The sequence below is a fragment of the Pinus tabuliformis genome, chromosome 4_1 (genome assembly GCF_031772625.1).
Source record: "Pinus tabuliformis cultivar Carrire ecotype Pingquan chromosome 4_1, CPIR1, whole genome shotgun sequence".
Lineage (NCBI taxonomy): Eukaryota > Viridiplantae > Streptophyta > Pinopsida > Pinales > Pinaceae > Pinus > Pinus tabuliformis.
In genome coordinates this window covers 604,782,946-604,806,653 of record NC_142303.1, presented here as the reverse complement: position 1 = coordinate 604,806,653, position 23,708 = coordinate 604,782,946, and the positions used below count along the sequence as shown (strand labels likewise).

Genomic DNA, 23,708 nt, shown 5'->3' with positions numbered 1-23,708 from the left:
TTGCAGAGAGTGGATCACCATCAAACACGAGCATCCCACGTAGCATCCTTCCCGCGACATGATTAGGATGTCCAGGGATGCTAGCAATGTCCAAAGCGGGAAATTTATGAAAGAATGACAACCTATTTGAGGTATACATGAAACATATGTAGGAGTCGCCAGGGTGAAATTAAAGATGCCTAGAAAAATGCTTGCTTCACCCTACAAGCATCGACCTTAAAGTTCAATGAAGAACTAGGGCTTCGTTCTTCCAATGGAGTCGCCAATAATGATATGTCAATATGTCGTATGGGGAAAAAAACACACGTTTCATGTCCCCGGCAACGGCGCCAGAAATGTTACCACTCAAACTAGCAGGAGACCTAAAAGGGGTTCCTAAGAGGGCAACTACTAGGTTAAGGGCAACGGTGGAGGCTTAGCCCATTGTCACCACAGCTAAGTCTCCCTGCTCTTTACAGGCAAACCCCGAATCACAACTACAGTAACTGATTATATTTCTCCTACTGAATCAAGTTGTTTACAGTATTATATGGTAAACATCGAAATAAATACAATTGCAGCCTTCACAACTTAAATAATATGTGGAAACAAGAACTAAGCAAGAAATAAATAGCACACACAAGTGACAACGTTGTTTTTGGACAAATGTCCCTGGAAAAACCCAATGCGGGAAAACCGGTGCAACAAATGAGGGTTTGTATTATTATGCAGTAATTTCTAAGTACAATTCTTCGGATTCCCACACTGGCAATCCTATAGAGAGATCTAACTAGGCAAAAGATAGTGAGACAATCTCACCCTGTCACTGGGAAATCAGGAACTAATTTGCGCTGGAGATGAGCCTTTCGTTGTCTCTGCACAGTATCTACGCAATACTGCATCACACCTATTGGAAAAAGTAACTATGTTCGGTCCTCAATAATGTACTTGAGTCATTATGTAGTGTACTTATCAAAAGAATAAAGAAAATAATTTTGATTTGCGCTGGAGATGAGCCTTTCGTTGTCTTTGCACAGTATCTACGCAGTACTGCATCACACCTATTGGAAAAAGTAACTATGTTCAGTCTTCAATAATGTACTTGAGTCATTATGTAGTGTACTTATCAAAAGAATAAAGAAAATAATTTTTATTATTATTGTTGTGACTTATTAAGGCATGGGTTTCATGCTTGGGTCACCATGTTTTAGGTCAAAGTCCCCATTGAGAACTTCTAGGATTTATTCTGAGTCTATAGAATTATTGTACATTTAAAGAGACCCTTCTTGGGCTTTTGAATCATGTAAATCAGTTTAGTATTGAGTCAAATATGAATTATGGATCCTCCGCACCATGTCAGCCTAAGAGAAGATCAAGTCAGCCTAAGGACCCATTCTACCCCACAAGAAGCCTATAAAAGGAAGGACTACGAACTCATTTGGTGCATCACTTCTCATTCTCTCTCTTCTGGGCAGAAGTGCGAAAATTTGTTTGTCGAGCAAAAGTGCGAAGTAGGAAGCTGGGAAAGTTTGTTGTCGGGAAGCCGAAGTGAATGCGAGTTTGGGGGAGTCTAAGGAGTCAAGGAAAATCGAAATTTTGGTGGTTTTCTCCCTCTGTTTTGTGCTTTGGATTGGGAGAACAAAGTCTCCCAAGGTGGACTATTGCTGGAATCCATGCACTGTCGCAAGTTGTTGCATAGTCAAAGTTGCTGGAAAGAGATCAATCTTCTGGAGGCTGACTTGGTGTGGAGGGAAGGTCTGGTCAAGGTCTAGGGTGAAGAGTCTCAAAGAATGCTATTGAAAGGAAGAATTACTTTGACTTGGTTTTCCCCTCAAGGGGGTTTTTCCCTAGCATGTGCCTACATCTTGTGTCCATTGTTTTATGTACTGCTCCTTTTGGTAATTGCTTGATGAACTAAAGAAAGAAGATATAAAGAATCATAATAATAAGAAACATCACAAGTAATTATCAAGATCGAGAAAATATTTACTGCCTTTCTGATTTTCCAACATGGTATCAGAGCTTTGGTGAAGAAAGAAGAAAAAGGCAAATCCATTCATAGGCACTATCTCAAGGAAGGAATCTATTATATTCGAAGAGGATTTCTAACTCTATCAAGGGTGAGAACAAGCTTGAAGGAGCATCTAACTTCAGATCTTGGAAGAAGAGGATTGACCTAATCCTCGAGAAGAACAAAGTGCTAGATTTGGTAAAAGGAGATGTATGAAGCCTTGTCGAAGTTGTTCACTATTAAGAACATTGGTCAAGTAGCAAGTTTGAAGAATGAGTTGAGGACTACGAAGATGACTAAAGAAGATACAATGGAAACCTTCTTTGTGAAGATAGCTAGACTCAAGTATGATCTCTTGCCCATTGATGAGATTGTTCTGAAAAAAAATAAGTATCTCATGTCTTTTCAGTTTTGGGCTCATGCATTCATTTAGTTCTAATTATGTTAATACTAATCACCATTCTCCCTCTATTGTCTTGATTAGGGAAAACATCCGCAAGAAGGAGGATCTCTCAAGATAAGGTTAGTCAAGAAACAAAGGTATGCTTTGAATTCATTGATTGATTATTCATTTGATGATCTATTACTAACCTTGTTATGACTAGCAGTATTGAATCCTAGTGATTCTTGTTTGGGTGATTCATCTTTTGATAAATCTACCCACCCCACTCTTATCTGAATTGGTAGAACCCTAAACAGGTTCTGGAAAACCCTAACTGAAGGGTATTCTGTTGTGAATGTCTAAAACCCTAAACTAATTAGAGATATTGTGAAATGCTAGTTGAAGTCTTTATTGATGATTTCATGTTTGGGTTTTTGGTATGATCAGGAAATCCTAACTTGTTAGGATGGAATGATAAGATCTAAAATACTGGAACCTTTGAAGTTTTGGTAATATAGGGTTTGCTATGTTTCTACATTGGAACCCTAGCTCATTGGGGTTTGGTGGAATGTGTGTTCTACATTGGAACCCTAACTCATTGGGTTTTGGTGGAATGTGTGTTCTACATTGGAACCCTAGCTCATTGGGGTTTGGTGGAATGTGTGTTCTACATTGGAACCCTAGCTCATTAGGTTTTGGTGGAATGTGTAAGAAAGACCCTTATATTGTCTTAGAATTGATTTACTTGGTATGCATGTGTTGTCTAATCAATCCCTAGTATAATCAATATGTTGGTGTGTCTAACTCTTATTGATATTTGTGAAGTTGGGTTTGACTATCTCATGATATGAAATGTATTTGAATGGTGATGAAATCTATGCATATAGAGATATGTCATTTTTGGCCGAATCCCTAGCTTGGTATAGGTTAGATGTATATATGTTATTGACATATGATATGCTTATGCATAGTTATGAATTCTTAGATATATGTGATGACCTAGTCATTGATGGTCATGAGTCTTAGGATTTAATGAAATCCCTGTCTGAAATTCTAGGATGTTGATGTTTGGAAATCTAGGGTGTTATAGCTAAACCCTAATGAAGTTAAAAGTTGTGTAGTACGTGTGACATAACAATCTGAAATTTATTAGATGATTGTTGGAAAATGAAAATCTAGGGTTTGGTAGTTAAACCCTAGTAGTGACATTGTCTAGTGTGAAATATAACAATCTGAGATTTATGCATGTAATGATTGTTGAGATTGGAAATCTAAGGTTTTGGAATTAAACCTTAGTCAAAGTAAAATCTCTAGAATATGATGATTTGAGATTTGTATAAGATTGTTGAATTTGTAAATGGAATTCTAGGGTTTTGGAGTCTAACCTTAGTCGAAGTAAAAATCTCTGATGTATGTTGAATATATGATAATTTGAGATTTGTGAAGAAATTGTTGAAATTTGAATTTTCGGTTGAGTATGATGGTTGCTTGGAAATCTAAGGTTTGCAACTAACCTTAGTAGTAGTTGGTCATGTTAGTGACTGATTGATGGTTGATTGAAAATTTAGGGGTTTGGAACTAACCCTAGTGGAAGCTAGTCAGGTTAATGACTATGTTGTGATTGACATTGATTGATTCTTTTGAAATGTAGGATTTGTATGAATCCCTAGTGAGAAGTCTAACACATGTATTTTGGAAGGTTTTTAGATGGTTTGTAGATCCATATTTGTGTGAATGGTTTCTAGGGTTTGTTATATGTTGTAGTAAGTTATGTTATACCTTTGGAAGCCACATTGAAACCCTGCATGGAATGAATGATGTTATGAAGAAGTCTACAGTGTATAAAGTCCTTAACAAGATGTTGAAGAGTATATGTCTCTTGTTTTAAGTCTTGGTATCTGATATATATCAGTGTTCCATGGGGACGCATCCTCGAGGGTCGGGTGCGCGCACCCCACGCACCCGGTACGAGGGGACATCTGGGGAAACATTTCCCCACGTCCCCCTTTTGGGGAGACGTGGGGAGATGCAGGGGGGAAATTTCTCCAGTGTAGGGGGTGCGACTCCCCAAAAGGGGGATGCCTAGGCGTCCCCCCTCAAAATGGACTATGCGTCCCCCCCTTAAATTTGCCTGTAAATAATTATTTATGACAGGGGAAACCTAGTATTTGACCATATTTCCCTACTAATGCTATGCAATTCATGGTAATGTTAAATTCTTAAAATGAAAATGAAAGATAAAGGAGAATAAGACTTTTACTTAAATTTTTAACATTACCATGAAATGACTCAGGATGTTTGAGAGTGGTTCTGACCTCATTGGATTTCATATGGAGAAAGTAGAATTTTAGATCTCACTCAAAATCCAGCAGACTTAACAGTTTTTCAGGAATTCAGGATTGCAATGTTTCCATTGCATTTTGTCATGTACAAGGATATGGAATTAGTATTTAATCAAGAGCACCAAGCCCTCTATGTACTTTAGAGTGACTTTTATACTCATCACTCCATTGTTTTCGAGTATTAGTTATATCAATTTACTATTCCAGTCTTCAGATTTCAGTATCTATTATAGTCTATTTTGCTTAGTACTAATTAGATTCTAGAATGATGAATTTTAATTTTAAATCAATTTAGTATCTATAATGATGAATGATGAATTTAATTTTTAAATCAATGTAGATTCTAGAATGGTCAATAATGAAAGATGAATATGGATCAGAGTATTTTATTATTGAAACTCGTGGTCTATGGATATGTATTAGTAAGGATGATGAGTATGGATCAATGTATTTCATTATTTAATTCAATTATGTATGTATCATTGTATTTATGCTTTCATTATTGAATATGAATTTGAAATATATATATATATATATATATTAAAAAAGAAAAAATATTATATACCCGGACGTCCCCCTATCCCCCCTAAATTTCTCTAAAATTTGAGGGTACTCCCACATGTCCCCCTTCTGCGCCTCCCTGCACCCGCATCTCCCCGTCCCGAAGTCTTGGTGGAACATTGATATATATATGAAATGCTTACGTGATTCTTATATGGCTAACATCATGCTTCTATAGTTTTGGTTGTACTTGCTAGCTAAGCTATCTAGGTACAAAATCTTCAAATTGGTGAAGATGCTCGATATGACAAGCAAGTTGTGCAGGTACCCAATCTTCAACTTAATGAAGATGCTCGATGTGACAAGCAAGTTGTGTTGGTACACAATCTTCAACTTGGTGAAGATGTTCATTGATGTGATAAGCATGATGGGGATGATAATAACTCTGATGAAATGGTTGGAAGCCACGAAATATTCTCCAATGTTGAAAAGGAAGAAGTTGATCTCCCGGAGGAAGCATGAATAGAAGAGATCACCCTAATATTAAGAGGGAGTCTGGATAAAGAGGTGCTTCCTGGTTTAGAGGGAGTGACAAATATGGTTCTCTACTCCATGTGACATGCACTAGACCAGAACTAACAGTCGTAAGTCTGAGTGAAGGCCATGAGAAGGAAAAGGAAATTGGAGAATGCATTTTGTCGTGTTGCTGAACAAAGGAAAGCGGGATCCGATTGAAGAATATGTTGTTGCATCTGAAGTAAGAAGGGAAACATATGATCAAGGAATATTCTCTCAAAGGTTCAGTTGATAGTCCTACTATGAAAAATGAGAAGCAACCTCTGTTTTCTGTAAGACCCCGGAAGTTTGTATTTGATTATGTACATGTGAAAGATTGGGATTGTGTTTGTACATATGAATCTCTCTAAGGAAAGCATGTTGGTTACCAATCAGTTTGATTGGGAGAGATTGGTTATTCTTGATCTTCTGGATCAAGGGGTATTGAGGCTTTGCGAGTGAAGCATTGCCTGGGGAGACATCTGGATGACACTTTGTCTTGATGTCTGAGTCCCCGATGTTGGAAAGGTGGTGTTGATTATTGAGCTCTATTACACACCTGGATTTTTGGGTTGGTGGTTAGGAAGTAAGCCTGATGGTACCCAAAGGTGAAAACTTGAGTCCAACTTAGTCCCATTTGGATAGATTTCCCTTGTCAAGAATATAGTCCATGGAATTGTAGTGCCTAAATTGTTTTGTGGCTGGTTGGATAGATTACCCTGGTCTGGAATCTAGGCCATGGTAGTGCGGTGCCTAAATTGTTGAGTGACTGGTTGGATAGATTGCCCTAGTCAGGAATCTAGTCCATGGCATTGCGATGCCTAAAGTTCTTCATGTTCATATAGTTTGAGATATTCCATTATAATATGTACATTATGAATACCTCCCTAGTTAAGAGGGAGTGTTGGAAAAAGTAACTACGTTCAGTCTTCAATAATGTACTTGAGTCATTATGTAATGTACTTGTCAAAAGAATAAAGAAAATAATTTTTATTATTATTGTTGTGACTTATTAAAGCATGAATACCTCCCTAGTTAAGAGGGAGTGTTGGAAAAAGTAACTATGTTCGGTCTTCAATAATGTACTTGAGTCATTATGTAATGTACTTGTCAAAAGAATAAAGAAAAGAACTTTTATTATTATTGTTGTGACTTATTAAAGCATGGGTTTCATGCTTAGGTCACCATGTTTTAGGTCAAAGTCCCCATTGAGGACTTCTAGGATTTATTTTGAGTCTATAGAATTATTGTACATTTAAAGAGACCCTTCTTGGGCTTTTGGTTTAGTATTGAGTCAATTGTGAATTATGGAACCTCCATACCATGTCAGCCTAAGGAGCCATTCTACCCCACAAGAAGCCTATAAAAGGAAGGACAACGAATTCATTTGGTGTATCACTTATCATTCTCTGTCTTATGGGCAGAAGTGCAAAAATCTGTTTGCCAGGCAAAAGTGTGTAGTAGGAAGCCGGGAAAGTCTGTTGTCGGGAAGCCGAAGTGAATGCAAGTTTGGGTGAGTCTAAGGAGTCAAGGAAAATCGAAATTTTGGTGGTGGTATCTCTCTGTTTTGTGCTCTAAATTGGGAGAACGAAGTCTCATAAGGTGGACTACTACCGGAAGCTGTGAGTTGCCGCAAGTTGCTGCATAGTCGAAGTTGCTGGAAAGAGATCAATCTTCTAGAGGCTGACTTGGTGTGGAGGGAAGGTCTGGTCAAGGTCTAGGGTGAAGAGTCTCAAAGAATACTATTGAAAGGAAGAATTACTTTGAGTGGGTTTTCAACTCGAGGGGGTTTTCCCTGGCATGTGCGTACATCTTGTGTCCATTGTTTTATGTACTACTGCTTTTGGTAATTGCTTGATGAACAAAAGAAAGGAAATATAAAGAATTGTAATAATAAGAAACATCACAAGTAATTATCAAGACCGAAAAAATCTTTACTGCCTTTTTTATTTTCCAACAACACCCACACAATTACTGCGTCACTACTACTGGGATTGTGTTGCACCTCCTCTTGATCCTCTGCTCGCTGGAAACTTCGACCCTCTAGCCTCCGGCACTAGATCCCGACTGTTCCCCAACAGAAATACGGGATGCCTCTAAAGCTTTGCGTTGCTAAAGCCTAGCTCTACGCTGCCTCTGCGTGACCCAACGTTGACTCTCTGAACTACTCTTTGCCCTGTCTGCCTTGAACTCTCCGTATCAGGAAAAATTCCTCTAGAAAATTATCCCTGCCCTTCTGGTGGGCTCCAGTATTGTAGCAATAATGCTACAACTCCTGGAGCTCCCTTCTTTAATTTTATCAACCCGGTAGTTCGTAACAAACTTGGAAGCGACGATGCTGTATGCACAAGTACTAGCTCTTGCCGCAGCTGTCACTTGGTCAGCTGGCACAAGTCTGCTAGGAGCTTAAGCCAACTTCTATGAGCTCTTAGAAGAAGCTTTTTAATTGATGGATGAAAGCTAACTCGAAAGAAGCTAATCTAATTGCGAAAAGAAACTGAAAGCCAAAAAGAAACGCAAACCCTAGCAAACCCTAATTCTACCAGCTAGTCCTACTGATGCAAAGGAGAGAATGCAATCTACGAAATGAGATGCCATTACTTCTAGGAAGGTAAAATGCATGTGTCTAAGTTATCACTATCTGAAGAAAACATCTTTTTGTATTTTTGATTAAGTTATTCAAATTATCATGCATGTGCTTTTAACTGGATTTTCACTGTGCAGAGGTGGATCAAGGAGGAGAAATGCATGGAAGAGGTCAGGAAGGTACAGAGAGGGTCTAAGGGATCCCTAACATTCTTTCCGAGAGTTTCACAAAGTCTGGATGCCATGCAACCGTGTTTATGAACTTCTACAGGAAGTCTGCAGGGGTTTCTACAGGATGTTCTGTAATTCTTCTACAGGATGTTTCGAAATGGGATTTTTGAGGATGGGTGATTGATGGAAGATGCATGGATGGTTATGGAGGTAGGATGGGGGTCTGAAGTGACCCAGGAACTGATGGATGGAGTGGTGAGATGATATGTGGAAGGCTGATTTGGCTTTAAGGTAGTTGAGACAACAATGGAGAAGAAGGTAGGGTTACGTGGGCAAGAGGATGGGTGTGAAGCGAGAAGCCTAGATATGGGATGAATCAGATGGCTCTGATGAAGCTTGACCATGTGAGTGAGTGATAGAGATGCCCTGCACAATGCACATTCAACCGAATCAATGAATTCTTGCAAACAAACTAAGTCCTAGCTAACTTAATCTAACTGTCAATGAAATGAATAAACAACAGCCTCGTTTGGAAAGAGAACTATGTACATCACGTGAGCAAGAACATTCCGAAAGATCTAAATGCATGACAAACTCCTACCAATCGATTCCCAAACATAAAAAGCTACTTTAACCAACAAAAACAACCAAAATAACAAAGCAAGATCTAAAGAGCAGATTTTATTTTAAGAACGCAGCAAACACACATAAAGATAAACAGGGGAGGTACTGGGCGCTTGAGATGGGCCCAACCCCAAGAGCTACAGCCTCCCAAGAGAGATTTAGAGCTAGTGCAAAGCTGAACTCATCTTTATTAATCAAGAATGAAGAGTTACATCAAAACTGTCCACAAGGAGAGCTTGAGAATGAGCTGAAAGCAAAGCTAATCTATTGCATACAAATCGAATTACAAAATGACTACAACAAGGCTATGAAATGACTAACTACTAGCTACTATCTACTGGCTAACCAAAATGAGGCCCTAAGCCTTCTTATTTATACAAATTGAGGACCCAACAGTCCTCCTAAACTTTAGGGACTCGGCTGCCCAAAACATGGAGTTAACAGCAGTCCTACTTGACTTGCTTGGCTGCCCTTGTGCTGATTGATTCGGTGGCCCTTGAACTCCGAGATGATGGTGGAGAATTCGAGGTAAGGGCCCATAAATGAAGTGGACACCTTCCTACAAATCCTCTAGCTTGTTCTCCCACGAATTTGGCTGCCAAGTGCTCATTAAGACCTTCAATTTTGTCTCCAAGTTGACCAAAAAGGCTACACAAAGCACCCATTAGACTTGTTGGCATAATGACTAACCAAATTCACTCTATTAACATAAATATAATAAAAAACATGCAATAAACTAATGAGAATGGTGGATTAAGACAAATTAGGAGGTTGAATGAGCCCAAATAATTGTCCATTTTTGGGGCTCATCATCACCCCCCTACTGAAAGTGTTGCTCATCCTTTGAGCAACCAATCTCTCTCCTCATCTTTGATGGCCCTGGTGGCCTCCTTGGCTAAAATCTCGGCCGATTTCTCCTTTGGCTTCCCTCTTTTCAAACTTCCTGTAGAAACAGTTCGCTGGCTTCCTGTAGAAACAGTCCTCTAACTGTCATGAAACCATGCTTCTTTTCTTCTTCCCACTGCCTGCTACTTTTCCTAGTGAATTCTCAGCCTTGTTATGAGTGTGCCAGTATATGCAATCATATGGAAGAAATAGTGGCCTTGGCATTTCCTAAAACCTGCAACGTGAGGGCACTCGTATGTTTTGTAACAAGGAAGTTGGTTAAATTCACAAGATAAGCCATGGTCATGTTTCCAAGCAATAGGAATATGATAAAGGTGTTTTCTCTGGCTTTTTCAATAGCAATAGCTAATACATTACCCTCCACAAAAAGAGTAACAGGAAGCAATAACAGCGCAGCAATTGGTGCCATGTACATGAGCAAATTCATAGAGTGAAGCTTCTCTGCCTCAGAGGTAAGCAGGAGCCCCTGAACAACTGATTTCAATGCTCTGGCAGCAGTTGATCCTAGGCAAACCAAAAAACCAAAAAGGTGGAATAATGGCTCACTGTTGCTTGCAATAACAATGCCAAATACCACAGGCACCAAGGCCATATAAACCACAGAAGACTCCCTCTTACATGTTATTATAAATGCAAAATATTGCTGTGAAGAAGGGAGTTGTTGCCCCAATAGTTTGATTGAAGGAGACTGGCAAATAGCGCAGAGAAATATTGCCACAAACAACCGAGAAGGAGAAAATGAAGCTCAGTGCCAATATCTCAAGAAACTGTCTCCTGGAGACGATGAACTGTATTGGTACAATCTCTAACCATGAAATTGCCAGAAAACCATAAAATGAACAGGCACACATGTGCAACATCATGAGGAATATTGGGTATCTGCATCCAAAAAACTAAGTAGGCATTTGTTAAGCAATAGCACACCAATATTGGAAGAGTACCAAGCTGCAATAATGAGAGCTGTTGTAATAGTCTGGGACACAGGAAATGCACCATATTTTCCTTCTCCTGTTGGAGTTGGAGGTATGTCAATAACTTCTTGTTCAAGCTTTGGATTACTGCCCCGCCTCGTCCATGTTTGTGTTTCGGCCATAGCTGAAGAGGGCTTGAAAAATCAGATCTGATCAATATTCGGAAGACCCAATTGGTTTCCAGACCTGAGCACCGTCTGGGTACTTGTCTATACTGTGTAGGACTCAGATGGACCCAAAACAGATGTGGATGTCTCGTTATTATAAGCCTCCCCCAACTCTGCAACTTGGTGATCTTTTTAGCCTCCTCGAGCTGAGAGATGAAAGAGAGATCAGTTCCTATTGGGAACAGCTTCAGATTGAGATTGAGGTGTATGAGAAGCGAGCGCAAACACAAATCTCATCAGAGAGCTCCACCCCAGTTCCGCCTGAAAACCAAGCAGCTTACTCTGCCCTGGAAGACTCTGCTGTATTTTCCTGTAAAACGTCTTCCTGTAGAATGCTAGCCGGATTCCATAGGATGTCTCTGCGCCTCTGCACGATCTTGGTATGCTGGAGAATTTTGAACAGGCCAAAACAATCAGCGAAGGATGATAGGTTAATCATTTTGAGGAAGCAGAGGATGTATACTTCAGTTGAACATGATGCAAGTGCAAGTTAACAACAGTCTATGAGTTTCGGCTGAGCGCTCATTAATTCTGCGTGATTTTTGGTGGAGTGAGGTGGCAAAAACGTGTGCTGGCCCATATGAACTGTTGTGCTATCATGAACTGCATGTCTTCTTCTATTTGTTAATCAATTGATGCCCTGTGCACTGAAGTTCAACAAATCTTCCATTGCCTGTGTTTCTCAACTTCCACGTGAATGACTATCCACGCATGCTGCGTGATTTTCTCGTGAGTGCTAGAGAACTGGGTGTCTTGCTACATTCATGGCTTAATTTCACCATTCCATTCGTTCATGCAATGCTTAGACTAGATTCATGCAATAGATGAACAAGGTTTAGTCACGTACCTAAAGTCAAACGGCTGCTTGTGAAGCTTTTTGCTGCTGCATGCTCATGTTCTGCTGCTGCATGCTTGGATCCTTTGGTTGCATGAGGGCTTGGCTGATGATTTTTGATTGCTTTTCCTTGTGCAGGTGTCCTCTGACCAGATCTAAGCTGCATGCATTTGTTTCCACGTTCAGATCTGCACGTTCAAGCTGCTGCTGCTGCAATGTCACAGAACCAGAACTTGTTTTCGCCATTGCTCCCAAACGGTAAAGCGGATTGATCTGAAACTTGCTGAGCATGTTTCTATCATCATGATGCATCTCCCATAGCAAAATCGTGATCAATGGATGCACGGATTTCGAGAAAAATGGAAAATGGCTGAAGATTTCAGAGATCGATTTCTCGGAAACCGTGCATCGGAATCGGCTGAAACTGCTTGGGTAGGTTACCATCACTCATATGCATATCCCCATGAAACAGGTTTTGAAACGGATGCACGGTTATGGAGAAAATGCAAAAATGGCTGATGGTGATGGAGGCTGATTTCTTGGAAACCGTGCACCAGAATTGGCTGAAACTGCTCAAGCATGTTGCCATCACCCTTGTACAATTCCCCATAAAACGGTTTGTCAAATGGATGCATGGTTTTCAAGTTATGGCAAAAACAAATTTTGTTCTATGGATTTTTGCCTCAAGGCTTTTTGCAAATGTTTGCATGGAAGGAAAAACTGAGCTTGGGCTGTGATGCAGGTATGGAGATGATGGAGGAGGATTTGGAAGATTGCATGAGGACTTCTGAACCCTTGAGGAAGCTACCATGTGCGCCAAACCACTTTTTGAAATCCATGTCTAGTTTCCCACAATTTCTACAGGAAGTTCCTGTAGAAGCACAATGAGAAGCACAAGGAGGTGGAAAAAATGATGGAGAAAGGCAAGGGATGGCCACACAAGTGCTTGCAGGTCTAATCAACAGATTCCCACCATTAGATTCACTTTTGAAATTGGATTTGGCTCGTCCAAAGGTTCTACAGGATGTTTCCTGTAGAAATACAGAGCTTCCTGTAGAAGGCACAAGAAAAATTCCTTTAACCTTGATTTGAGTGCTCCTCCTGTCATGAAACGTCCTTCTTGCAACCTGCAATTAGCCAATGGAATTAGTTTTCTTTTTCTTTTTCTTTTTCTCTTTTTTTTTTTTGAAAAACAACTAGGGCGCCTCATGGAGGTTTTCACCCTAATTGCCTGCCCTGGGCGCCTCCAAGGGAGGTTTTCACCCAAAGATCTTATTCTCTTTTCTCTTTTTTTTCCAACCCATTGACCGCCTCATGGAGGTTTTAAATCAATGAGCCAATCTAAGGCGCCTCCGAGGAGGTTTTCACCTTAGATTTCTATTTTCCTCTTTTTTCATTTTTTTTCTTTTTCTTTTTTTTCTTTTTTTTTTTCTTTTTTTTTCTTTTTTCTACCCTACCCTACTTGAAAAACAAAATCGTTCTCAAGTATAAGAATACTTCCAATGGAGCCATGTGCACATCGAGATTAGAGACAAAATGATGTGGAGGCTCGAAATGCATGCTTGGATAGGTATCCAGATCTCAGAGACCAAATGATCTGACCTTGAAGGGATCAAACATAGCTGAGGAAGAGAGTACTGCTGCAATTTAGTGACTGTCTGGAACCATGTCTCAATATAGCTCTGATATCCTTGGTTCTTTTGTTGATCTGGATCATGTTTCATGTCACCTTCTAACATGACTTTCTCATCTTCCTCTTTTTGTTGATCTTTCTCTTGAGTACATGGAGGATTTGATGGTAACCATGAGGAAACTCTCTCGATCTTTGATTCTGATCTATTCTCTTCATCAAGTGCAGCCCATGGTTCTTTGATCTCCTCTTTTGAATCTTGTTTTTCCGGATGTGATCCTTCAATGCTTTCAAGATGATCTCTTTTTTGCAATGCTTTTCCTGAGCCATGGTGAAGATCATTGAGCTCAAGAGGAGTCATTTGGATATGTTGTGCCTCAGCTTTGCAATTGGGTTGAGCTGCTCCATTGTATGGTTTTGGAAATGGTGGTACGGGTAGTTGAGTGGAGGTGTGTAATTGAGATGGAGGAGGATGGCATTGTGGTTGGGCAGGCATTTGGAGTTGCCTTGGTGGAGCAAGAGGCGATGGTTGTGGATGAGCAGGTGGTGGAGGAAAATGAGCGGGATGAGAGTTGTACTGGGGCCTCCACTCCTGATAAGGTGCATTCCATTGAGGCTGTGGCTGAGCATAAGAGTGAAATGAATGAGCAACTGGTAGGGCATAATATGGATCTGTGAAGGAACAAGGAGGAGGTGTGAACCAGGAAGGATGAGCATGGGGACCCCAAGAAGGCATGAAAGTGGCTTGGTAGGGGTCATAATAGGTCTCAGGTGTCCCTTGCAGTTCCTGCTGGTAAGATTCAGGTCCAGGCGGCTTCCTTTGGTTCATATGATAGAGCGATTTAATGGCTCCTTTGGCTCTCTGATATGCAGCTTTGATTCTGGGTAAGGAAAGGCATTGATCTGTGGGATGGTATTCTTCACATACAAAACACACTTCTATGGAGTACAATGGACATTCGTTCCTAGGATGCTTTCTAGTGCACCTAGTACAAAAAATGGCCAAAGCCCTCTTGGCTTCTTCTTGCTTCTTTTGGATCCGCAAGGTATCCAGTTGCATGGCAAGAAACTGCCTCATATCACTCTTGAAATCTTCCAGCTGATTTGCAAATTCGTGTTGGGACAAGGTACTGCTCCCAACATTTCTGCTTGTAGCCATTTGCTCCAGAGGAATGGTTTCTTCTTCTTCTTCTTCCCTAGAGGTTCTTTAAATATGCCTTGATGTCCACCCAGGGGTTCTTTAATCACAGCCATCGACGAAGAGAGAATGTTGGTTGTGTGAAGCAGTGGGGGTGTTGTGCAATCATTTTTCTAACTTATCTCTACTCCTACAAGGCATGAAATGAAATCTTTTTGGTTGATTTTTTTCTTTTTTCTACTTCTACCTGCAAAACTGAAATAGATTGAACTATAACTAACTACCTTGCTAAAATGAAAATGCGGAATTGAAATGAAAGCAGGAAATGACTAATCTATTTTGCTCAAATGAAATTGCAGGAATGAAATGCTAGGCTACGCTTGCAGAATTGAAATGCTAATCTACGCTTGCAGAAATGAAATTGCAGAATTGAAATGCTAATCTATGAAAGCGAGAAATGCTAATCTATGAAAGCGGGAAATCCTAATCTACTTTTGCATAAACGAAATTGCATAATGGAAATGAAATAAACTACTTAGCAGAAGATTGTAGTGGAAAATAGAAGAAAAGCGACAATCACCAATACTCTGACACTTCCCCGGCAACGGCGCCAAAAAGATGATGGGCTCCAGTATTGTAGCAATAATGCTACAACGCCTGGAGCTCCCTTCTTTAATTTTATCAACCCGGTAGTTCGTAACAAACTTGGAAGCGACGGTGCTGTATGCACAAGTACTAGCTCTTGCCACAGCTGTCACTTGGTCAGCTGGCACAAGTCCGCTAGGAGCTTAAGCCAACTTCTATGAGCTCTTAGAAAAAGCTTTTTAATTGATGGATGAAAGCTAACTCGAAAGAAGCTAATCTAATTGCGAAAAGAAACTGAAAGCCAAAAAGAAACGCAAACCCTAATTCTACCAGCTAGTCCTACTGATGCAAAGGAGAGAATGCAAACTACGAAAAGAGATGCCATTACTTCGAGGAAGGTAAAATGCATGTGTCTAAGTTATCACTATCTGAAGAAAACATCTTTTTGTATTTTTGATTAAGTTATTAGAATTATCATGCATGTGCTTTTAACTGGCTTTTCACTGTGCAGAGGTGGATCAAGGAGGAGAAATGCATGGAAGAGGTCAGGAAGGTACAGAGAGGGTCTAAGGGATCCCTAACATTCTTTCCGAGAGTTTCACAAAGTCTGGATGCCATGCAACCGTGTTTATGAACTTCTACAGGAAGTCTGCAGGGGTTTCTACAGGATGTTCTGTAATTCTTCTACAGGATGTTTCGAAATGGGATTTTTGAGGATGGGTGATTGATGGAAGATGCATGGATGGTTATGGAGGTAGGATGGGGGTCTGAAGTGACCCAGGAACTGATGGATGGAGTGGTGAGATGATATGTGGAAGGCTGATTTGGCTTTAAGGTAGTTGAGACAACAATGGAGAAGAAGGTAGGGTTACGTGGGCAAGAGGATGGGTGTGAAGCGAGAAGCCTAGATATGGGATGAATCAGATGGCTCTGATGAAGCTTGACCATGTGAGTGAGTGATAGAGATGCCCTGCACAATGCACATTCAACCGAATCAATGAATTCTTGCAAACAAACTAAGTCCTAGCTAACTTAATCTAACTGTCAATGAAATGAATAAACAACAGCCTCGTTTGGAAAGAGAACTATGTACATCACGTGAGCAAGAACATTCCGAAAGATCTAAATGCATGACAAACTCCTACCAATCGATTCCCAAACATAAAAAGCTACTTTAACCAACAAAAACAACCAAAATAACAAAGCAAGATCTAAAGAGCAGATTTTATTTTAAGAACGCAGCAAACACACATAAAGATAAACAGGGGAGGTACTGGGCGCTTGAGATGGGCCCAACCCCAAGAGCTACAGCCTCCCAAGAGAGATTTAGAGCTTGTGCAAAGCTGAATTCATCTTTATTAATCAAGAATGAAGAGTTACATCAAAACTGTCCACAAGGAGAGCTTGAGAATGAGCTGAAAGCAAAGCTAATCTATTGCATACAAATCGAATTACAAAATGACTACAACAAGGCTATGAAATGACTAACTACTAGCTACTATCTACTGGCTAACTAGCTAACATCCACTGGCTAACCAAAATGAGGCCCTAAGCCTTCTTATCTATACAAATTGAGGACCCAACAGTCCTCCTAAACTTTAGGGACTCGGCTGCCCAAAACTTGGAGTTAACAGCAGTCCTACTTGACTTGCTTGGCTGCCCTTGTGCTGATTGATTCGGTGGCCCTTGAACTCCGAGCTGATGGTGGAGAATTTGAGGTAAGGGCCCATAAATGAAGGGAACACCTTCCTACAAATCCTCTAGCTTGTTCTCCCACGAATTTGGCTGCCAAGTGCTCATTAAGACCTTCAATTTTGTCTCCAAGTTGACCAAAAAGGCTACACAAAGCACCCATTAGACTTGTTGGCATAATGACTAACCAAATTCACTCTATTAACATAAATATAATCAAAAACATGCAATAAACTAATGAGAATGGTGGATTAAGTCAAATTAGGAGGTTGAATAAGCCCAAATAATTGTCCATTTTTGGGGCTCATCACCTTCACTGCAAGAAATCTCCTTGATCACCTTCTCTGACAACTGTTGCACTGCTCCCTTGAGAAAATCGATCTTTGATCCTCTCACCCGATGTATCTTCCAAATGTCCATCAAGCCTCTTCTTATAATCCATTTGTTGATCAATCAACGACCCAGATTAGATTCTAATCAATGGATTAGATCATTTTCACTTAATATTACATAAGATCCAATGCGTCCCTTAGGCTTCCAGTACAACCAATCATTAAAATAATCGGGTAAAATAGTTTACAAATCATGGATAACAAAGTGGGCACTTCATAATGGCATGCCCTTCCATAGTGGGCTTTGGCATGTGCTAGTTTCTCCAAGCTCCAAATGGGGTTAACCAAGTATGTTATTAGGTGCTTTTAGCCCTTAAAGGGGATAGTATGTCCAATGTACATCCCTCTAATGGGGATGGCAAGTGATAAATAAGTTGAATGGAGTAGGGAATGAGAGGGGAAATCTTGGACCACATATTGGGGCATAAGGGGAAGCCCACACCTGGGTACGTATTGTGTAGGAGGGAGCCATCGTGGTACATGAGGTGCCCTGGCTTTGATTTTTCAACCCCTCTTTATATGTCTTTTGCCTTTTATGAATTTTTTTAATGAACTGCTTGGGGCTCAAAGGAAAAGAGCATGATGTGTAAGATATAACAATGATTACCCCATTTTAAGTAAGGCAGTTCATTGTCCTCCAGGGGTTGGGACAATCATGGGTTCCTGAATGATAAAAGAGGTTCATCTAGGGCCTATTTAACCAAGGTGATGACCATGGATTGGGGTAGAGCTCATGTATTGGATTTTGCCCACGTGCTAATTATTTTGGCCCGGCCATCTTTTGCATTTTGTGGTACAATATCCTGTTAAATGTGGCCAATTATTCTTTTTTCTCCTTCTTTTAGCTACTTCAACCTCTGGGGCATCATTCCAGGCTTGACCCAAGGTGGGGGCAAGGGGATAGGGAGGCTAGCCCTATGTGGACCCAGAATGGAAATGTGGACCCAAGTGGGAGAAATGATGAATGGGGTATAGTGAGTGGAAAGGGAGTAATATATGCGGAGAAAGGAGCAGGACCACGCACCCAAAGTCGGGGTTTCCCAAGTAGTGCCACCCTAGAACCAAATGGTCAATAAAGGAGATCCCACAGAACTAAGATCCAAGGATAGCATCCAAAAGAGATCAAGGGGACAAGAGCACAAACTGAGCCCACCCTTTCCGCCAAATCCCCCCATCAATCCATACTTAGAAGTATCCATGATAAGTAAACCCAATACTCAATTACCAAATGACAAGACATACCTTTAGATTCAGGAGGCCCACCTTCAAACATACAATCAATACAGGTGGGCGAGGGACCACATGGCTAGCTCAGGGGGCAGAGAAATGGCACAACGAGCTAGTAGGAGGCTACAAGGGGTTGTTGGCTGCCGGCTGAGGTTCATCATGGAGAAAAATTCCTCCTAGGGATATCACCCATGAAGTGGTGGGTAACAGTACCAACAGAATGTTCTTATCACCAACAAATGAAATAACAGTTTGTAATATTCAATACAATATAAACACATAAACTAGCACACACCACAGATTAGCAGATAAAACACCATGAACTAAAACACCAAAATCTTTCTATTATGAGAAAAATAATTCTAGCAAAGCAGAAGCTCAGTACATCAATAGAAAATTACTCCACCCAAAGATGGGAAATAGAAGCTAGATAATTTCTTTATATATAGAAAGCCCCTCTAAGTGGAAACTAACAGCTACTTGGCTTGATCCTTGTAAAATTAATCTCAACCATCGAAAATAACATGATCTTTTAATCTCCACCATCGAACTTTTATTTTTGAAGAAAAATTCTAATTTCTCTTAAAAACCATTTCTTAAGTTTGATTTTGACTTAACCACCAAGGTCAAAGGGCTCAAATTTTCCTAAAATATCCATTTTTCCCTTGGTGGAGGACCTCCAAAAATTGACTTCCTTTTGAACGACGAATTTTTTATTATTTTCCACTTAGAGAGAAATTATTTTCTCTATAATTATTTTTTGACTCAAAATTAATTAATTTCATGGCTTAGGATTTTTATTTAATTTTTCCAAAAAAATTAATTGACTGTAGAGGGGATTTAATTATTTTTTCACTCTCAAATATTTTAGCCATGGTTTTTATTGGAGGGACCATGCACTAAAATATTTTTACATCAAAATATTACAATTAATTCAGCCCTTAGAAGGGGAAATACACATTTAGACTAGACCCTCAAGACATTACCCAATTTTGCAACACAATATGATCTAGTATGAATACAAGTGTGTTTATAATAAACTAATTTAGCCATGGTGTTCTGATTATGAAGGACCATGCACTAGAATTGTTCTTAAACACACTTTTACAATAGACTCGATAAACACTAAGACTCACCTAAGACCTTGTCAATGAAATCCACCCTAGCTTTGGGGTTATAGCTAGAAGAAAAACTCTACTGATTATGCGTATTTACAAACACACATAATTTGGGGAGGTTAAAAAAATTCCTACAATGAAATCCTTTGCCAAAATCATAGGCTTACCTAGGTGTTGTTACATAATTAAATAGTCAGACTAGCATCATTTACAATAGACTTTGCAAACATTGGGTTTACAACGATGAATTCATGATGTCTGATGACTTTGATCTTTGAAAAAAAATCCACTTCCTTGCACACTACTTTCTCGGACTGTTGACAAAGTGTGGTCAACATCTGGCTCCACATGGGAACACGTTTTTTCACTGAAGGAATGTGAGAATCCAAAATCTTGTATCCAAGAAAACAAAAGTACATCAAATAGATATCCACTCAAAATCAAAATCATCATGTATACATAAAACATATGTTGGAATAATAATCCTATTCTAACATATGAAATGAAAAGACATAAAATACTGTAATATTTCAGAATGGAATGATCGGAGGAGAGCATAAGGATGGAGAGTGGCTAGGGTTTGCACTCACGAGCAGCACCTGACAGACCTACAAACACTGGAAGCAGGAACGGTTGGGGCTTGGGCTCAGGTTCGGGCTCGCGAGTATCGCCTGATGGTTCTGCACCTCCATGAACAACAAAAGGGAAGAGACAAACGACAAAGGAACAGACTGACAGAGGAATGAGTGGGACGGAAGGGGGGAGAGATCCCCTCCTACTGAAGTGTCGCCGCAGGTGAGACGAGCCTCCAGGGATCAGCTGGTGGAAACGGGAAACGCGGAAAGGGTCTACCTGTACTGGGAGCGAAATGGCAGGCTGGGCTGGGAGGAAAATGCTTGCCCAGAGCATCCAAAAAACCCAGATTCGTAATACCTAATAACAAGCTGGAGGAGTACAAAGGATATATGAAGGACCATGCCCTGATTTGTAAGTTTATAGGGGCATGGCCAACTGAGAAGGAACTGATAAAATGGATTCAGCAACGATGGCAGCCAAAGGGGCATATCGACCTCAAGTTGGGGGCGAAAGGGTTCTTCTCGGTTATTTTTTCTAACCTAGAAGACAAGGAGAGGATCTTTGAAGATGGACCATATTTCTTCAACAATGCAGGCATGTTCATGTGACACTGGGAGGAGTGTTATAACCCAGATCAGGAGAAAATGCTGGCGGCACCCATCTGGGTTCAACTCTTCGGCCTCCCAATGGACTTCTGGGACCCAGAAATACTAGAAGGAATACGCAACTCGATCAACACTTCCTGTTGTCGCATAGAATGTATAGGCACCAAGACAACGGCTCAGATCGGGGATTGTCACCCTGATCCCCAATCTCTCCGTTTAAGTTATCTCCCTACAATAGGGTAAGGGGGGTAGACCCTATGGAAAAGTGGAATGAAGAACTAGTTAGGAACCAGACAATTCTGGAGACACAGTGAAGCGATCAAGTACTTGATTAAGATTTAGCAAGACTTATAGGATTTGATTAGATTTTAAACGATTGATACCAGTGCCTTATGGAGTCAACGATCTTGCTAGGGAAATTACGACCAAATAATCGATTAACAACCACTCTGTGTTGCATGGGTACCCGCACCCGGGGGTGGGGTTCTCGAACCCGTCCCGGGTTCCTGCACCCAAGTACCGGATTCGGGTACGGGTTCTTCCCAGACGAACCCAGAAGAACCGGGTTCTTCCATGAAGAACCGGGTTCTTCAAAAAAAAAATTTGGGTTCTTTTCCTTTAACGGGTTCTTGGGTTCTTCGGGTTCTTCGGTTCTTCGGGTTCTTCGGGTTCTTCGTGTGCTTGGGTTCTTGGGTTCTTCGGGTTCTTCGGGTTGGGTTCTTTGGGTTCTTCGGGTTCTTTGGGTTCTTCATAAAAAAACTATATTAAAAATTTAATTTTCAAATAATTTTTTTTTATTGAAATTTAAAAAATGATATGCCCAATGTTGCATGGCCCATTGATCTATGCAACAAAGGTTTTATGTTGACCTAACAGGGGAATGAACTCCAGTGGGCCCAATTCTGGGCTATACAATATTTTTTGTTTAATAACAGAAATGATAATTTGAATAAATTATTTAAATAAGCAACCTTACTATGGGCCAGTGACACAAAGAACAATAAACTTAGAAATCTATTTTGCTGAACAAAAGAAACAAGCTTGGAGAATATTATTACTCTAAATATTCAACTTCAACTTCATATGACACAAAAGATGGGGTGTTAACTTACGATATTTAGCCAAAGTAAATCTGATAGGAATGACTAACTTGGAAAGTAAACAACTGGGCTCCCAATGCCATTTAGCGGCCAGCCTTTCATGAAACAAACAACGCAACCTTGCAGGTAGTACATTCCCACAGTGCAAGTTGTTTATGAATAGCAAAAGGAAGCACTGCAAAACTGGTTTATGTAGACCTTCTGTGTTCAGTCCTCCTGTCTATCTGTTTTATACAATTTGAAAGCAGTATTAACTGATACTCACATGGGGACCAACATGAGAAGCCATAAAAATTCAAAATGATTAAGCACTGAGAGAATTCTTTCTGCTCATACAGACCTGTAAAATGTCATCAAGATTAGAAAGGGAATGACATATATCAGGAAGATCATAGATCACAAATTTCACCCTAATCTACACTGTTTGTTGTTTCTGAAGTGAGGTTGTTTTGCTTTCCAGTGAGAAGATATACTTGAATTCTGAAAGGATATGTTATAATGCTGATACTACTTGTGACTGCACAGAGAGGCCCTGAGTCACTGAACAACCACCATTCTTCTGTGGAAAACTGGCTTCTGTATGAAGGGGTGTTACCTGCAACAATGCCTATGGACAATCCTGCAGAAAAATGGGCTCTGCTTGAAAGTTGTGTGATCCCTTCAACATGCCGATAGCTGATGGTTATAATTTTGAAACATAACCCAGCGGAGAAAGAAAGGAAACTTCTTCCTAATCGCGCACAGGGCAGCCCTTTCATATTGATTAAGCCAGATGCAACTACAGTTCCATGGGAACAAGACCAAAAGCCATCATCAAAACACAGTGTTCCATGACACTAGGAAATAGACCTTGAGTCAATCTGGTAAATGCATTATCTGTAATAGTAAGAATAGATGAACCGTATTCCTCAGTAACTGCTATTCCTCGCATCTAGAATTTTGCACCCCTTGGTATCCTTAGTGAGTCTTTTCCTTCTTTCCAGAATGGAATTTTGAGTGTAGGTTCTTTTGTGATTGTTTCATTGCCTTCTTGTATATTATTGGTCTCTCACGTGCATTCATGGACAGGCATAGCCCACTAGATATCTGAGAGTCTGAAACAGGCTTGATAATTCTCAAAGTTTTGTAAACTTTTCTTGTCATTTTAGTATCTAGAGTCTTGTCTGCTATGGTTTGGAACTTCTTGAAAAAAATGTTGGCATTTGGGGTACACATGCTAGTTTTACATTTTTACCCAATATGGTGGTGTGTAGGGTATCACAAGATAATGTTTTGTTGGAAACACATCAGGATGGTTTTCCTGCTATTGATGTGAATGACTATTTCTGTTAAGCATATTTTTCTCTATGCCATGTTGTAGGAGGATGCATACCTGGGATTGAGGAACACATCCTATGGTCTGAGGGATTTGTCCAAATTTTGGGGACATGTCTTCTGGCAATATATCGTAGTTAAAATTAGGCTTAACAGCAATAGCCATTTGTATCAACAGCAGGAAAACCATCCTGTTCTATTGTCAACAAATTTTACCTCAAGATACACTTGGATTTGCCGAGTATTCATTGCAAGCAGGTTAAAGTTAAAACTAGCATTAGTACCCATTGCTAACATTTTT

At 40.2% G+C, this 23,708-nt stretch overlaps 1 protein-coding gene and 1 pseudogene across 1 annotated transcript in view; both read right to left on the bottom strand.

Annotated features, from left to right (window-relative positions):
- Window positions 1-23,708, bottom strand: part of LOC149177456 (gamma-glutamyl peptidase 5-like) — a 396,345-nt gene that overhangs the window by 288,740 nt on the left and 83,897 nt on the right. The window lies entirely within an intron of this gene.
- Window positions 7,756-11,476, bottom strand: LOC149177457 (putative sugar phosphate/phosphate translocator At1g12500 pseudogene; annotated as a pseudogene).